A 13,466-nucleotide genomic window follows, 5' to 3' on the forward strand; every position below is an offset into this window, starting at 1 on the left:
ACACGCAGCCACTCTGCCCATCAAACGCAGCCACTGTGCCAATCACACGCAGCCACTGTGCCCATCAAACGCAGCCACTGTGCCATCACATGCAGCCACTGTGCCAACACACGCAGTCACTGTGCCATCAATTGTTGCCACTGTGCCCATCACACGCAGCCACTGTGCCATCAATTGTCGCCACTGTGCCCATCAAACGCAACCACTGTGCCATCACACGCAGCGACTGTGCCATCACATGCAGCCACTGTTTAATCAATTGTTATTGATTAAACAGTGGCTGCCTGTCCCCAGCGTCTGTCCCCCTCCTGTGTCATGTCCCCAGCGCCTGTCCCCCTCCTGTGTCATGTCCCCAGCGTCTGTCCCCCTCCTGTGTCATGTCCCCAGCGTCTGTCCCCCTCCTGTGTCATGTCCCCAGCGTCTGTCCCCCTCCTGTGTCATGTCCCCAGCGTCTGTCCCCCTCCTGTGTCATGTCCCCAGCGTCTGTCTCCCTCCTGTGTCATGTCCCCAGCGTCTGTCCCCCTCCTGTGTCATGTCCCCAGCGTCTGTCCCCCTCCTGTGTCATGTCCCCAGCGTCTGTCCCCCTCCTGTGTCATGTCCCCAGCGTCTGTCCCCCTCCTGTGTCATGTCCCCAGCCTCTGTCCCCCTCTTGTGTCATGTCCCCAGCCTCTGTCCCCCTCCTGTGTCATGTCCCCAGCCTCTGTCCCCCTCCTGTGTCATGTCCCCAGCCTCTGTCCCCCTCCTGTGTCATGTCCCCAGCCTCTGTCCCCCTCCTGTGTCATGTCCCCAGCCTCTGTCCCCCTCCTGTGTCATGTCCCCAGCCTCTGTCCCCCTCCTGTGTCATGTCCCCAGCCTCTGTCCCCCTCCTGTGCCATGTCCCCAGCCTCTGTCCCCCTCCTGTGCCATGTCCCCAGCCTCTGTCCCCCTCCTGTGCCATGTCCCCAGCCTCTGTCCCCCTCCTGTGCCATGTCCCCAGCCTCTGTCCCCCTCCTGTGTTATCTCCCCAGCCTCTGTCCCCCTCCTGTGTCATGTCCCCAGCCTCTGTCCCCCTCCTGTGTCATGTCCCCAGCCTCTGTCCCCCTCCTGTGTCATGTCCCCAGCCTCTGTCCCCCTCCCGTATCATGTCCCCAGCCTCTGTCCCCCTCCTGTGCCATGTCCCCAGCCTCTGTCCCCCTCCTGTGCCATGTCCCCAGCCTCTGTCCCCCTCCTGTGTCATGTCCCCAGCCTCTGTCCCCCTCCTGTCTGTGCCATGTCCCCAGCCTCTGTCCCCCTCCTGTGCCATGTCCCCAGCCTCTGTCACCCTCCTGTGCCATGTCTATAACAAGTACTCGTACCAGTTTTCCAACAATGATATTTACTGCTTTTTATAAAGAAATACAATTGATTTTATGCAGTATTGAGTTTAGCCTTTTGGCCCGGCCCTCCAAAATATTTTTAGTTTCTCATGTGGCCCCATCGAAAAAATAATTGCCCACCCCTGCATTAAGGTTTGTTTTTACCCTGGTAGTAATGGTGTTAAGCAACACCAGCTGGTTAAAAATAAAAATCTTAAATACTAATATATAATATTTTGTAATAAAAAAAAATAAAAAGGTAACTGTTGGTCCTGACCATGGTAAAGAAATAAAATATAAAGAAAAAGGCACTCTACATTCTATATATTCTGAAGGCTGCTCTAGTTTTGGGTCCATACACATGGGCATCCTCAGATGCAGTGGCATTGATGTTGCAGGACCAAAGCCACTTCCAGGGATCAGATAGCAACTTGAATTGGAGGATCTATTTACTGTATTTAAAGGATAACTAAACCCAAGAAAAATGCTTACTAGTCCTTGGAGGTGGTGGCTGCATTAGCTTCCAAATTTCAGGATAAGAATATTGTTAGCAAGTACAGAAAGAATCTGTCAATCTTGCCAGAAAAGCAGTGCCCCAGTCACTACTGTAACGTGCATTAAAGACAATAACATTTTTTACCTTTTTTTTTGTAAAAGATGACCCTCCCCACCACCCATGTAATGAAGATTAACAAAGGCAGGTTGGGTGGCAACCATAGCTACCTCCATATGTGCAGTGACGGAGGGAGTATAGCCCCTCGGGGGCAGAAAGGGTATTATTTGAAGGAACCGTTCTTAAAATAAGAGGGGAAAAGTGAAAAAATTAAACTAAGGACTTGTAAGCTGCAATATATTTAATTTATGTTTTTGGTTTATATGCTTTAATAATCTGACATGCTCAATTTAATGTTACAGTGCTACATAAATTGTCTCATTTTAATCCCTCAATACAGATGATGGATCCCATAATAGACAACATGCAGTTATGCAGAGAAATTTTGTGTTAAATTTTTTCTTTTATTTTGTTCAGTAGGCGAAAGCAGACTACAAATCATTAATTTTTCCCTTTAAATGCACACTGATTTATTTCTGCACAATTCCACGATTAAATCTCTACATCTATGTTTATGTTCTTGCAGATCATTCCAACAGCTTTTTATTTGGTTGCTTGTTTCATCTCAGTGCTGTTTTATTTCTTGTCACTGCTTCGGTTGATGCTTTATTTTATCTGATATTCAGAAACTTGTTAACAGACCTTCATGTTCAAAACACATTTTCACATATAATCTTCAGAGCACAGTAATTGTTTCTTAAAAATAAGATGAAAAACATTTTGTTTAAACTACATTCTGCTGTCTTTATCCTTTGTTTAAACTACAATCTACAGTTTTTTTAATAGGCAGCTTCCTAGTAATTACTTCATTGTTTCAGATTATTTTGTATATTTTTGGGTATATTTTTGTTGAGCCTCTGTGTTTGTAATTCATTTTAATCAATTAGGTTAGAATTTATGTTTTAGGTATGCAAATAAACTTTAACTACTGTATAGCTTGAAATACTTATTTTATAGTTGTATATATTACAGCTTTGCATTGTTCCAGACTGTCGGCAGCACCACAGCAGGATGGCAGTGTGCGATTCAACACTTCTTTATACAATTCAGCCTTGGTTTGCTAACTGATTCAGCTGCCATAACCAGGGTATCCATCTCTTCAGGTGGCGATCTGTTTTTTTTTGATAATGGTGGTCTCTGCGGCGGATTCGCAGCGGGAGAGGGCCCCCTTCCCGCCGCTCTCCTGCGCCCTCCACTGCTTACCAGAGCCGTCGTAGCGGCGGAGGCAATCGGGTCCTCTTCCTAGCTGGGTATGGATACGAGTGAGGGCAAGATGGCCTCCCATTCCATAGCAAGGCGTCAAAACGTCACTTCCGCCCATAGCTCTTAAAGGGACATTTTTTGTAATTTTTTTCAAATGACAATTTTTTGATTGCATTTTAGTCTAAATATGAGACCTGAGGTCTTTTTGATTCCATATCTCATATTTAAGATATTTACATTCCTTGTAATAGGAAAAAAGTGACACAGGCTCGGTCCTTAAGTGGATAGAAAGGTTTTTGGAGACCACATAACTACACACAGAAGCTTCAAATATTTCACTCAAACAAAAAGTAAAAAAACAGAAGCTATTAGGCAAGTATACCTATGTTCTACAGTAATAGTTTAACTGCAGCTGCCCATAGCTTCTTGATAGTGTTTCTGAATCCTTGTTATAGACAGAGTATATCTGTCCTATAGTTGTTATGTCACATGCACTTTTCTATTGTTGTTATTGTATCTTGTTACTGCTTGCTATTGTGATTTTGTGTTGTCTTTGTTAAATGTAACTTAAGTTAATAATTTTCCTTTGGGATTGATAAAGTATTCTGGATCTGCACAGTTATACCATACTATTTGAAGTGAGTAGTAGTCACCAGTATATTAATAGGTGAACCTGTTTGTTGCAATATAGTTTTTTATGAAGCTCCTGTTATTTTAGTTAATCCTGCCCCTTCTGGTCTGGGGTTCTATAGCTAGCTTTAGTTTAGGGTTTAATAACCAGCATAGGACAGATCCAGGTTATGCTCTTGACAGACATTTTTGCTAGTTAGAGGTCTAATTGCATGTCACATTAGAAACTAGTAGGGACTAACACACAGAGTAGATAGGCTGATCCCGAGTTCCAGTGCCACGCCACTGTTTCCGAATGTGTGAATCCACATTCCAAGCTGGATGGACAATAGCTGGAGGGCTTCCAAATCACCACAGATTATGTTTTCAGGTCTCCAACACCAAGACAAATGCAGGATAAGAGACAAATGTGGATTCCCCATGTGCACAAATTCAGTCATAAAATCCACATTTCCTAACACATTAGGTAACACCATTGGTATTTATATTAACTTGAACACATTCCCATATATTTCTAAAAGTTTTAAAAGACTATATTAGTATTATATTTTACATTTTCCAGTGTGGTAAGGCTATTGATATATCTAAAAAAAAAAAAAATAGCACTAGCATCAAAAAGACTAAAGAAGAGAATAACATCTAAGTAGCTCATAGCAACCAGATGGTTTCTTTCATTTTCAGATAAGCACTGAAAAAGTGTAGGTGGAATAGGATTAGTTGCTATGGGCCATACATTTTTTTCCCTCTATGTCTAGTTTGAATAATTTGATTACAAAGAATGCATAAAATACAAAGCCAAATGAATAATGGGGGTTATTTACTAAAGGCAAATCCAGTTTGCACTACAAGTGCAAACTACAAGTGCAAAGTGCACTTGAAATTGCACTGAACGTGCACTTGGAAGTGCAGTCGCTGTAGATCCGAGGGGGATATGCAAGGAAAATAAAAAACAGCATTTTAGCTTGCACATGATTGGATGATAAAATCATCAGAGATTCCCCTCATTTCAGATCTATCACTCAGATTTACAGCAACTGCACTTCCAAGTGCACTTTCAGTGCAATTTCAAGTGCACTTTGCACTTGTAGTTTGCACTTGTAGTGCAAAGTGGATTTGCCTTTTGTAAATAACCCCCAATGTGTTACACTGGCATTTATATTTTGCTGTTTCATGCTATAGAAAACTGAAATACAGGTATATATTCAACTTTTTTTTTTACAATGCTGATACTGTTATTAAATTATTCTCCCCATGTCAGGCTTAGTAGCACTTCGTATCTGTACAGTTCTGTGTGCCCATCCCTGCGTCATTTCCATCAGCAGTGCCAAAATACATTGAAATAGCAATCAATCTTAGGCCGCCTACACACGATCGGTTAAACCGATGAGAACAGTCTGATGGACCGCTTTCATCGGTCCAAACCAATCGTGTGTGGGCGCCATCGGTTATTTAACCATCGGTTAAAAAAAAGCCAACTTGTTTTAAATGTAACCGATGGATTCCTAACCGATAGAAAAAAAACGATTGTTAGTAGGCTCGACCATCGGTTAAAAATCCACGCATGCTCAGACTAAATTAGGGGACTGGAGCGCTCGTTCTGGTAAAACTAGCGTTTGTTATGGAGATGGCACATTCATCACGCTGTAACAGACAGAAAAGCACGAAACGTCTTTTACTAACACAAAATCAGCTAAAGCACCCCCAAGGGTGGCGCCATTGGATTTGAACTTACCTTTTATAGTGCCGTCATACGTGGTTTACGTGTCCGCGTTCTGACACGATCGTTTTTTTAACTGATAGTGTGTAGGCGTGACTGACCATCAGTCAGCTTCATCGGTTAACCGATGAAAAACTCCATCAGACCGTTCTCATCGGATGGACCGATCGTGTGTACGCGGCCTTAGTGTATCTAAACCCAAGTACAAAAGTGTAATACAATATATTGCAGCTTACAAGTTCTTAGATGTGTTGACTGCAATTGTCTTTTTTATTTTTTTTCCTTACTTTTACTTGCTGATAACCAGAGGCGGCTCTAGGCTTTGTGAGGCCTTAAGCAAAACTTAGACAAGGGGCCCCACTCATGCCCATAATGGGTAAAAAAATTCAATCAAATAAAAATGGCTGCAGAAAGATGCACGGATCTAGCACACAGTGATTGAGCAGAGGCAAATTAGGCAGCCGCGGGGCCCCATGTGAGTGCGAGGCCTTAGGCGGCCGTCTAATTAAACTTCCGACAATGCTCACTTACTGTACTTTATCTAAGCAGGAGCTACAGTGCATCCGGAAAGTATTCACTTTTTCCTCATTTTGTTATGTTACAGCCTTATTCCAAAATTGATTCAACTCATTATTTTCCTTAATATTCTACAAACAATACTCTATCATGACATCATGAAAGAAGTTTGTTTGAAATCTTTGCAAATGTATTAAAAATAAAACACAAAAAAAATCACATGCACATGTACATGTGTATTCACATTTGCTCAATACTTTGTTGAAGCACCTTTGGCACCAATTACAGCCTCAGAGGAGTTCTTGGTTTGCGGCGCTCGTTCATGTAAGAACTACATTTCCCAGTATGCAATGCGGGACGCCCAGTAATTCACACCTCCTTGAAATTTCTAACACGTAGAGAGAGTCCTGCCGCACAGATGTAGTTCCCAGGTTTAAAGCGGAATTTCCCTTCCATCCTTGCCTCTAAAGCCGCGTACACACGACCATTTTTAATGTCCTAGAAAAAACTATGTTTTTTCGACATGACTCTTGTCAAGCCTGCCTTGCGTACACACGATCGTGAAAAAAATAAAATTGCGGTGACGTACAACACGTACGACAGCACTATAAAGGGAAAGCTCCATTCAGATGGTGCCACCCTTTGGGCTGCTTTGGCTGATTTCGTGTTAGTAAAAGTTTGGTGAGAAACGATTCACGCTTTTCAGTCTTCGTGCTTTTCAGTCTGTTACAGCGTGACGAATGTGCTATCTCCATTAAAAATGCTAGTTTTACCAGAAAAAGTGCTCCCGTCTCATAACTTGCTTCTGAGAATCCGTGTTTTTTTTTCACGTCGTTAAAGCCTACACACGACAACGTGAAAAACAACGCAAACATTTAGAGCAAGTTCTATATTTTTAATGCCCATTTTTCACGTCGAGAAAAATTATTTGGAGCCCACACACGATCGTTTTTAATGACCATTTAAAAATTTTTTATTTTTCACATCATGAAAAATGGCCGTGTGTATGCGGCATAACCCACTCATCCTGCCAGGTTTTTAGACTTTCTTACCTGGTAAAACAAAATATACTCACTTGAGTCCTCCCATCTGAAGCCCTTGCATTTCTGTCTAATCGAGTGCCTAAATTTAACCCTAACAGGAAATAAGCAGAGAGGAGGAGGATCTGGTGTTGGATGATAAGACTGCGGCTTAAGGTAAGTGAAAAGGGTTATTTGATTTTTTTCTTTCAACCCAGAGATCAATGCGAATGGTAGAAGGGTGGTTAATTTGGCACCTAGAAGATTTACCCTCCTTTCATGACCAGTCCAATTTTTGCGAGAAGGCACTGCATTATTTTAACTTGAAATTGCGCAGTTGTGCGACAATGTACCCAAAAAAATGTATGTTCTTTTTTTCCCACTGAGTTTTCTTTTGGTGGTATTTGATCATCTACAATTTTGAAAAAAATAAATAAAATGTTTAATAAGGATATATTGATTGGTTTGCGCAAAAGTTATCATGTCTACAAACTATGGGATACTTTTATTTATTTATTGCAGGGAAAGTAAATCCATTACTTCCCCACCAAAAGGACAGAGCTCTGCCTTGTTTACATAGGCAGAGCCCTGTCCTGCATGTGTTCTAGACGATTGGTGGGTGCCGGCAGTAATCTTTTGGCTGGAACCATCTGATTTGCATCTACTGTGTAAATTCACAGCAGAGCCGAGTCGCTGGCAGCGTGAGCACGTCCCCTACATGGAAGTACCAGATCACATACTAGCTACGTTATCTGGTGCAGGAGGGCCACCTTGCTGTCATCTATCTATGTTATACAGTTGTCAAGCCGTTAAATAAGGAAACCTTCAAACAGCATTGCTTGAACATCTCCTTACCATCCCCCCACTCGTATTATGCAGATTTAACCCACTCTTCCCCTTCTTCACTCATACAGTGTTGACATGAGTCCTCCAGCATTCTGCAGCAATATTTACCTGTGTTAAGTGTGTCTCCTATTTCCCAGTGTTTGTGAATAAGGATGAGCTCCGGCATGTTTGCAAACCCCATGTGCAGAGCCTGCCAGGAAGTCGGCACGGTGCTGCGCTAATCACAGGCAGTGAGACATTGTTCTGATGCGCGGCTGCAGAGATCTGGAAATGTCTCACTGCCTGTGATTAGCGCAGCGCAGTGCTGACTTCCTGGCGGGCTCTGAACGTGGGCTTTGCGAACACATCGGAGCTCATCCTTATTTGTGAATGTGCAGTAGAACCCTATAGACTTTCATGGGGCAAGAAAACTGATCAATTTTCGGCCCCATTGAGGTCTTATGCCTTGTACACATGATCGTAATTTCCGATGAAAAAAGTCTGACGTGTGTGTGCCCCATCGGATTTTTTCCATTGGAAATTCCAACAGACTTCGAAAGAGAACATGTTCTCTTTTTTTCCGATGAAAAAAATTTCTATTGCAAATTTCTATCGTCTGTAAGGAACTCCGACGGAGAAAAAAACATTCATGCTCAGAATCAAGTCGACGCATTCTCGGAAGCATTGAACTGCATTCTTCTTGGCTCGTCATAGTGTTGTGCATGCGTAGAAAGCAGAACCAAAACCAAACATTTAATGACAGTGTTGTTGATTCCCTCTAACTTCCAGCAATCCCTGCACTTACCAGCAACCAGCTCTCAGCACAGTAATGCTGGCCATACACTATACGAAAATTCGGCCGACATTCGGTAGTTAAAAAAGATCTTTCGTTTTTCGAACAGTTAATAGGCACAAAATCGATAATAATTGGGAAGTTTTTGAGCCAAAAAAATGAAGGACAAGTTTTGAAATTTTCTGCCGAACGAACGATAAATTGGAAGGTTAATGTGTTTCCTGTCCGAACTTTCTGCACTAGGTATATGTAAAAAAAACGAACCATTTTTTTTTATTTATGTCCACTGAACGATTTATCGGTCATTACATGATGGCACTATCGTTTGCGCTCACGACCGAACTTTCGTTTTTCGAAAGTTCGTTCGTACGGTTTTTCGTGGAGTGTATGGCCAGCATAAGTCTCTCATTTCTAATAACTTATTTGTAGCTCTCTTCAGTAGATCATGTGATATTTAGGAGATACTAATAAGTTATTAGTTACAAGGAACTTCCTGTTCTAGGAGTTGGTTGCTGATATCTGTAAAGATCACTTTGAATTAGAGGAGATTGACAGCACTGTCACTAAATGTTAGATCCACTGTAGGGGAAGCGTGGAGTCCTCGGATAAGCCAAAATGGTGCCAACACCTGGCACATATGAAGTAGCAGTATGAAGATAATAACATTGCGTTTGTTACTGTGAATGCTCAGGGGCATCGATACTTAAATGTGTGTTGTGCCACAACTGTGCTACAGTTGTGGCACAACACACATACATATTTTGACTTTCATGCCTTCATGACATATTGTTTTTCATCAAGTGTCATAATTAAAGTCAAGTCTGATTGTATATATATATATATATATATATATATATATATATATATATATATATACATATATATCCATATATACATATACGGTATCTTACAAAAGTGAGTACACCCCTCACATTTTTGTAAATATTTTATTATATCTTTTCATGTGACAACACTGAAGAAATGACACTTACTACAATGTAAAGTAGTGAGTGTACAGCTTGTATAACAGTGTAAATTTGCTGTCCCCTCAAAATAACTCAACATACAACCATTGTTTAAACTGCTGGCAACAAAAGTGAGTACACCCCTAAGTAAAAATGTCCTAATTGGGACCAATTAGCCATTTTCCCTCCCCGGTGTCATGTGACACAAGGTCTCAGGTGTGAATGGGGAGCAGGTGTGTTAAATTTAGTGTTATCGCTCTCACTTTCTCATACTGGTCACTGGGAGTTCAACATGGCACCTCATGGCAAAGAACTCTCTGAGGATCTGAAAAAAAGAATTGTTGCTCTACATAAAGGTGGGCTAGGCTATAAGAAGATTGCCAAGGCCATACAACAGAACATGCCTCAGTATGGTCGACCAAAGAAGTTGAGTTCACGTGCTCAGCATCATATATAGAGGTTGTCTTTGGAAAATAAGTATGAGTGCTGCTAGCATTGCTGCAGTTTAATGGGTGGGGGGTCAACATTAAAGTGCTCAGACCATACGCTGCATGCTGCATCAAATTGGTCTGCAAGGCTGTCATCCCAGAAGGAAGCCTCTTCTAAAGATGATGCACAAGAAAGCCTATATACAGTTTGCTGAAGACAAGCAGACTAAGGACATGGATTACTGAAACCATGTCCTGTGGTCTGATGAGACCAAGATAAACGTATTTGGTTCAGATGGTATCAAGCATGTGTGGCAGCAACCTGGTGATGAGTACAAAGACAAGTGTGTCTTGCCTACAGTCAAGCATGGTGGTGGGAGTGTCATGGTCTGCGCTGCATGAGTGCTGCTGGCACTGGGGAGCTACAGTCCATTGAGGAAGCCATGAATGCCAATGTGTACTGTGACATACTGAAGCAGAGCATGATCTCCCTCCCTTCAGAGACTGGGCCACAGGGCAGTATTCCAACATAACAATCCCAAACACACCTCCAAGATGACAACTGCCTTACTAGAAAATCTCACTACTTTACATTGTAGCAAAAAATAATTTCTTCAGTGTTGTCCCATGAAAAGGTATAATAAAATGTTTACAAAAATGCGAGGGGTGTACTCAGCTTTGTGAGATACTGTACTGTATATATACGGAATATGTTTTCCAGGTTCATGTGGAAGACTTAAATTACAACTAAAGGCAAAACTTTTTTTATTTTGGATTGATTTGAGAGGGTTTAGAACACCTGTCAGTTTTTATTTCTGTCTGTTTTTTTTTTTTTTTTTTTTACAATTATTTAAACTTTGTTTGTGAAATGGTAGAGATACAATGTACCCCATTACCAATTCTCATAGGGGGCCGGGATCTGGGGGTCCCCTTTGTTAAAGGGGTCTTCCAGATTCCGATAAGCCCACGCCGGCAGACCCCCACAACCACCGGGCAAGGGTTGTGGGGATGAGGCCCTTGTCCCCATCAACATGGGGACATGGTGCTTTAAGGGGTCACAGACCCCCAAAGCATCCTCCCAATGTTAAGGGCATGTGGCCTGGTACAGTTCAGGAGGGGGGGCTCTCTCGTCCCCCCTTTTTTTTGGTGGCCGGCCAGGTTGCGTGCTCGGATCAAGGGTCTGGTGTGGATTTTTGGGGGGAACTCCACGCCAATTATTTTTTTAATTGGATGCAGAGTTCCCCTTAATATCCATACCAGACCTGAAGGGCCTGGTAATTGAATTTGGGAGGACCCCCAGACTTTTTTTTTTTATGAATGACTTTTCTCTGTATTGCCAGGAGGCGACAATTCATTATAGTCGCGAGTGATTTTAAATTACCTTTTTTCCTTCAGAAATGACACTGTGTGCAGGGACAGTTCTAAGCATGGGAAACAAGCTCTACTTCACAGGATACTATACACCCCCCTAGATACGAAATTTAAAGGAATATTTCACTTTTATTGTTTCACTTTAAGCATTATTAAAATCACTGATCCTGAAAAAAACTTCCGCTTTTAAAACTTTTTTTTTGCATTGATACATGTCCCCAAACACTTTTTAGGACAATAACTTGCATATTAGCATTTAAAATTAGCATTTTAGGGGTATCAGAGTAATGAGGACTGAATACAAATGCACACCACACTTTTCACATATTTATTTGTAAAAAATATTTAAAACTATATATATATATATATATATTCTTCTTAATTGATTACCAGTGTGATACTAAAGAATTTATTTTGCAATGATTCCGCTTAAATGTTTCATTCATACAGCCAATCAATCAGTTAAGCACTCAAACAGTTCTGTTATCAGACTCCCTACCTGGAGCAATGAGAATTCCCTAATGCTTTTCTACTGTATGGTGCTGTCCTGTGAAAAAAATCAAAACAATTATTTTTTGTAGTAGGTGTTTCCATATAGAGATTGAAATTGAATAACGCCTATCTTCAATAATTTTTTTCTAAAAACTTTTTTTGATTGTTTTGTTGAAGGATAAAGCACAGCATTGTATTGTGTACACATATTTGAAATTCTAGGCAGTTAGAAGAATTACTGTAGCTTTCTAAATTGTAGGTTTAACCACTTTGTGTCTGGGCCAATTTCGAAATTTTTCACATATATGTAAAAATCAGCATTTTTATGCTAGAAAATTAGTTAGAACCTAAAAACATCATACATTTTCTGAAATCAGAGGCCCTGGAAAATAAAATGGTGGTTGTTACATTTTTTTTATGTTGCACAATATTTGCACAGCCATTTATCAATGCAATTTTTTAGGAAAAAGTACACTTAAATGAGTTTTAATACACACAAGTATTTTAGTAAAACCTAAAACATAATGTTGCGCTGAAGAAATAGATACCAGACATGTCCAAATTAAAAATTGTGGACGCCTGTAAAATGGCTACAAACTAAAAAGTACCTAAAAGGTACCTAAATCTCCATAGGCAACACTTTAAAAGCCTTTTCTGGGTACTAGTTTTGAGTTAAACATGAGCTCTGTTATTAGAATTTGTTGTGGTCCCAAGCTCCCCGATAGGATGGGAAAGCCCAGGAATGGTGGTGGTGGCTGCCCTGCAAAAGTAATCAAGATGCTGTAAAGCCAATCAGATCACTTTTACTGGAAAGCCCATTGATTGATGATCCTTGTATATGCACTTTACCCAAGACTGTATATATACGAACAAAGAATGGCAAGTGTTTTTTTTTAACAAGTCCTCAAATGTGGTGTAGTTTGCTTGCCTAAGAATTATATGATTTATATAAAAATACAATAATCTAATAAGAAAGGGTCATGCAGCTATGCTTATCATAAGAAGTGTTAATCTCTTGGAAATGTTTGGGTTTAGGTTGTGGTGACAATTCAGCTTTCTTTCCTTCACATGGGTCTCTTCAAATCAGACAAGATGTTCTGCTGGATTTAGTGGGTTATTGCTTACCATTCATGTTAGATACCTAATTCAGTAGCAAGGCAGTGGGCGTGTTGTATTTAAATTAACCATGACCACATGTAAATGAGTGGCCAAACGAACGTCGCATGCGTGCGCATGCGCGTGCTGAAGAATCATATGGTAAGTGGATTCTTACTTAGTGAGGATACTATCAATTCCATTACAAAAAAGACCTGTGCCGGGATTCAGAAAGGACTTACGACGACGTATCTCCAGATACGCCGTCGTAAGTCCAAATGTGGGCCGTCATATCTTTACGCGTATTCTGGAAACCAGATACACCTGAATTTGGCCAAGATACGACCAACGTAAGTCTCCTACGCCGTCGTATCTTGGGTGCATATTTACGCTGGCTGCAAGGGGCGCTTTCGTAGATTTACGCGTCGAATATGCAAATTACCTAGATACACCGATTCACAAACG

Source organism: Rana temporaria, chromosome 1 (assembly GCF_905171775.1).
Source record: "Rana temporaria chromosome 1, aRanTem1.1, whole genome shotgun sequence".
NCBI classification, from domain to species: domain Eukaryota; kingdom Metazoa; phylum Chordata; class Amphibia; order Anura; family Ranidae; genus Rana; species Rana temporaria.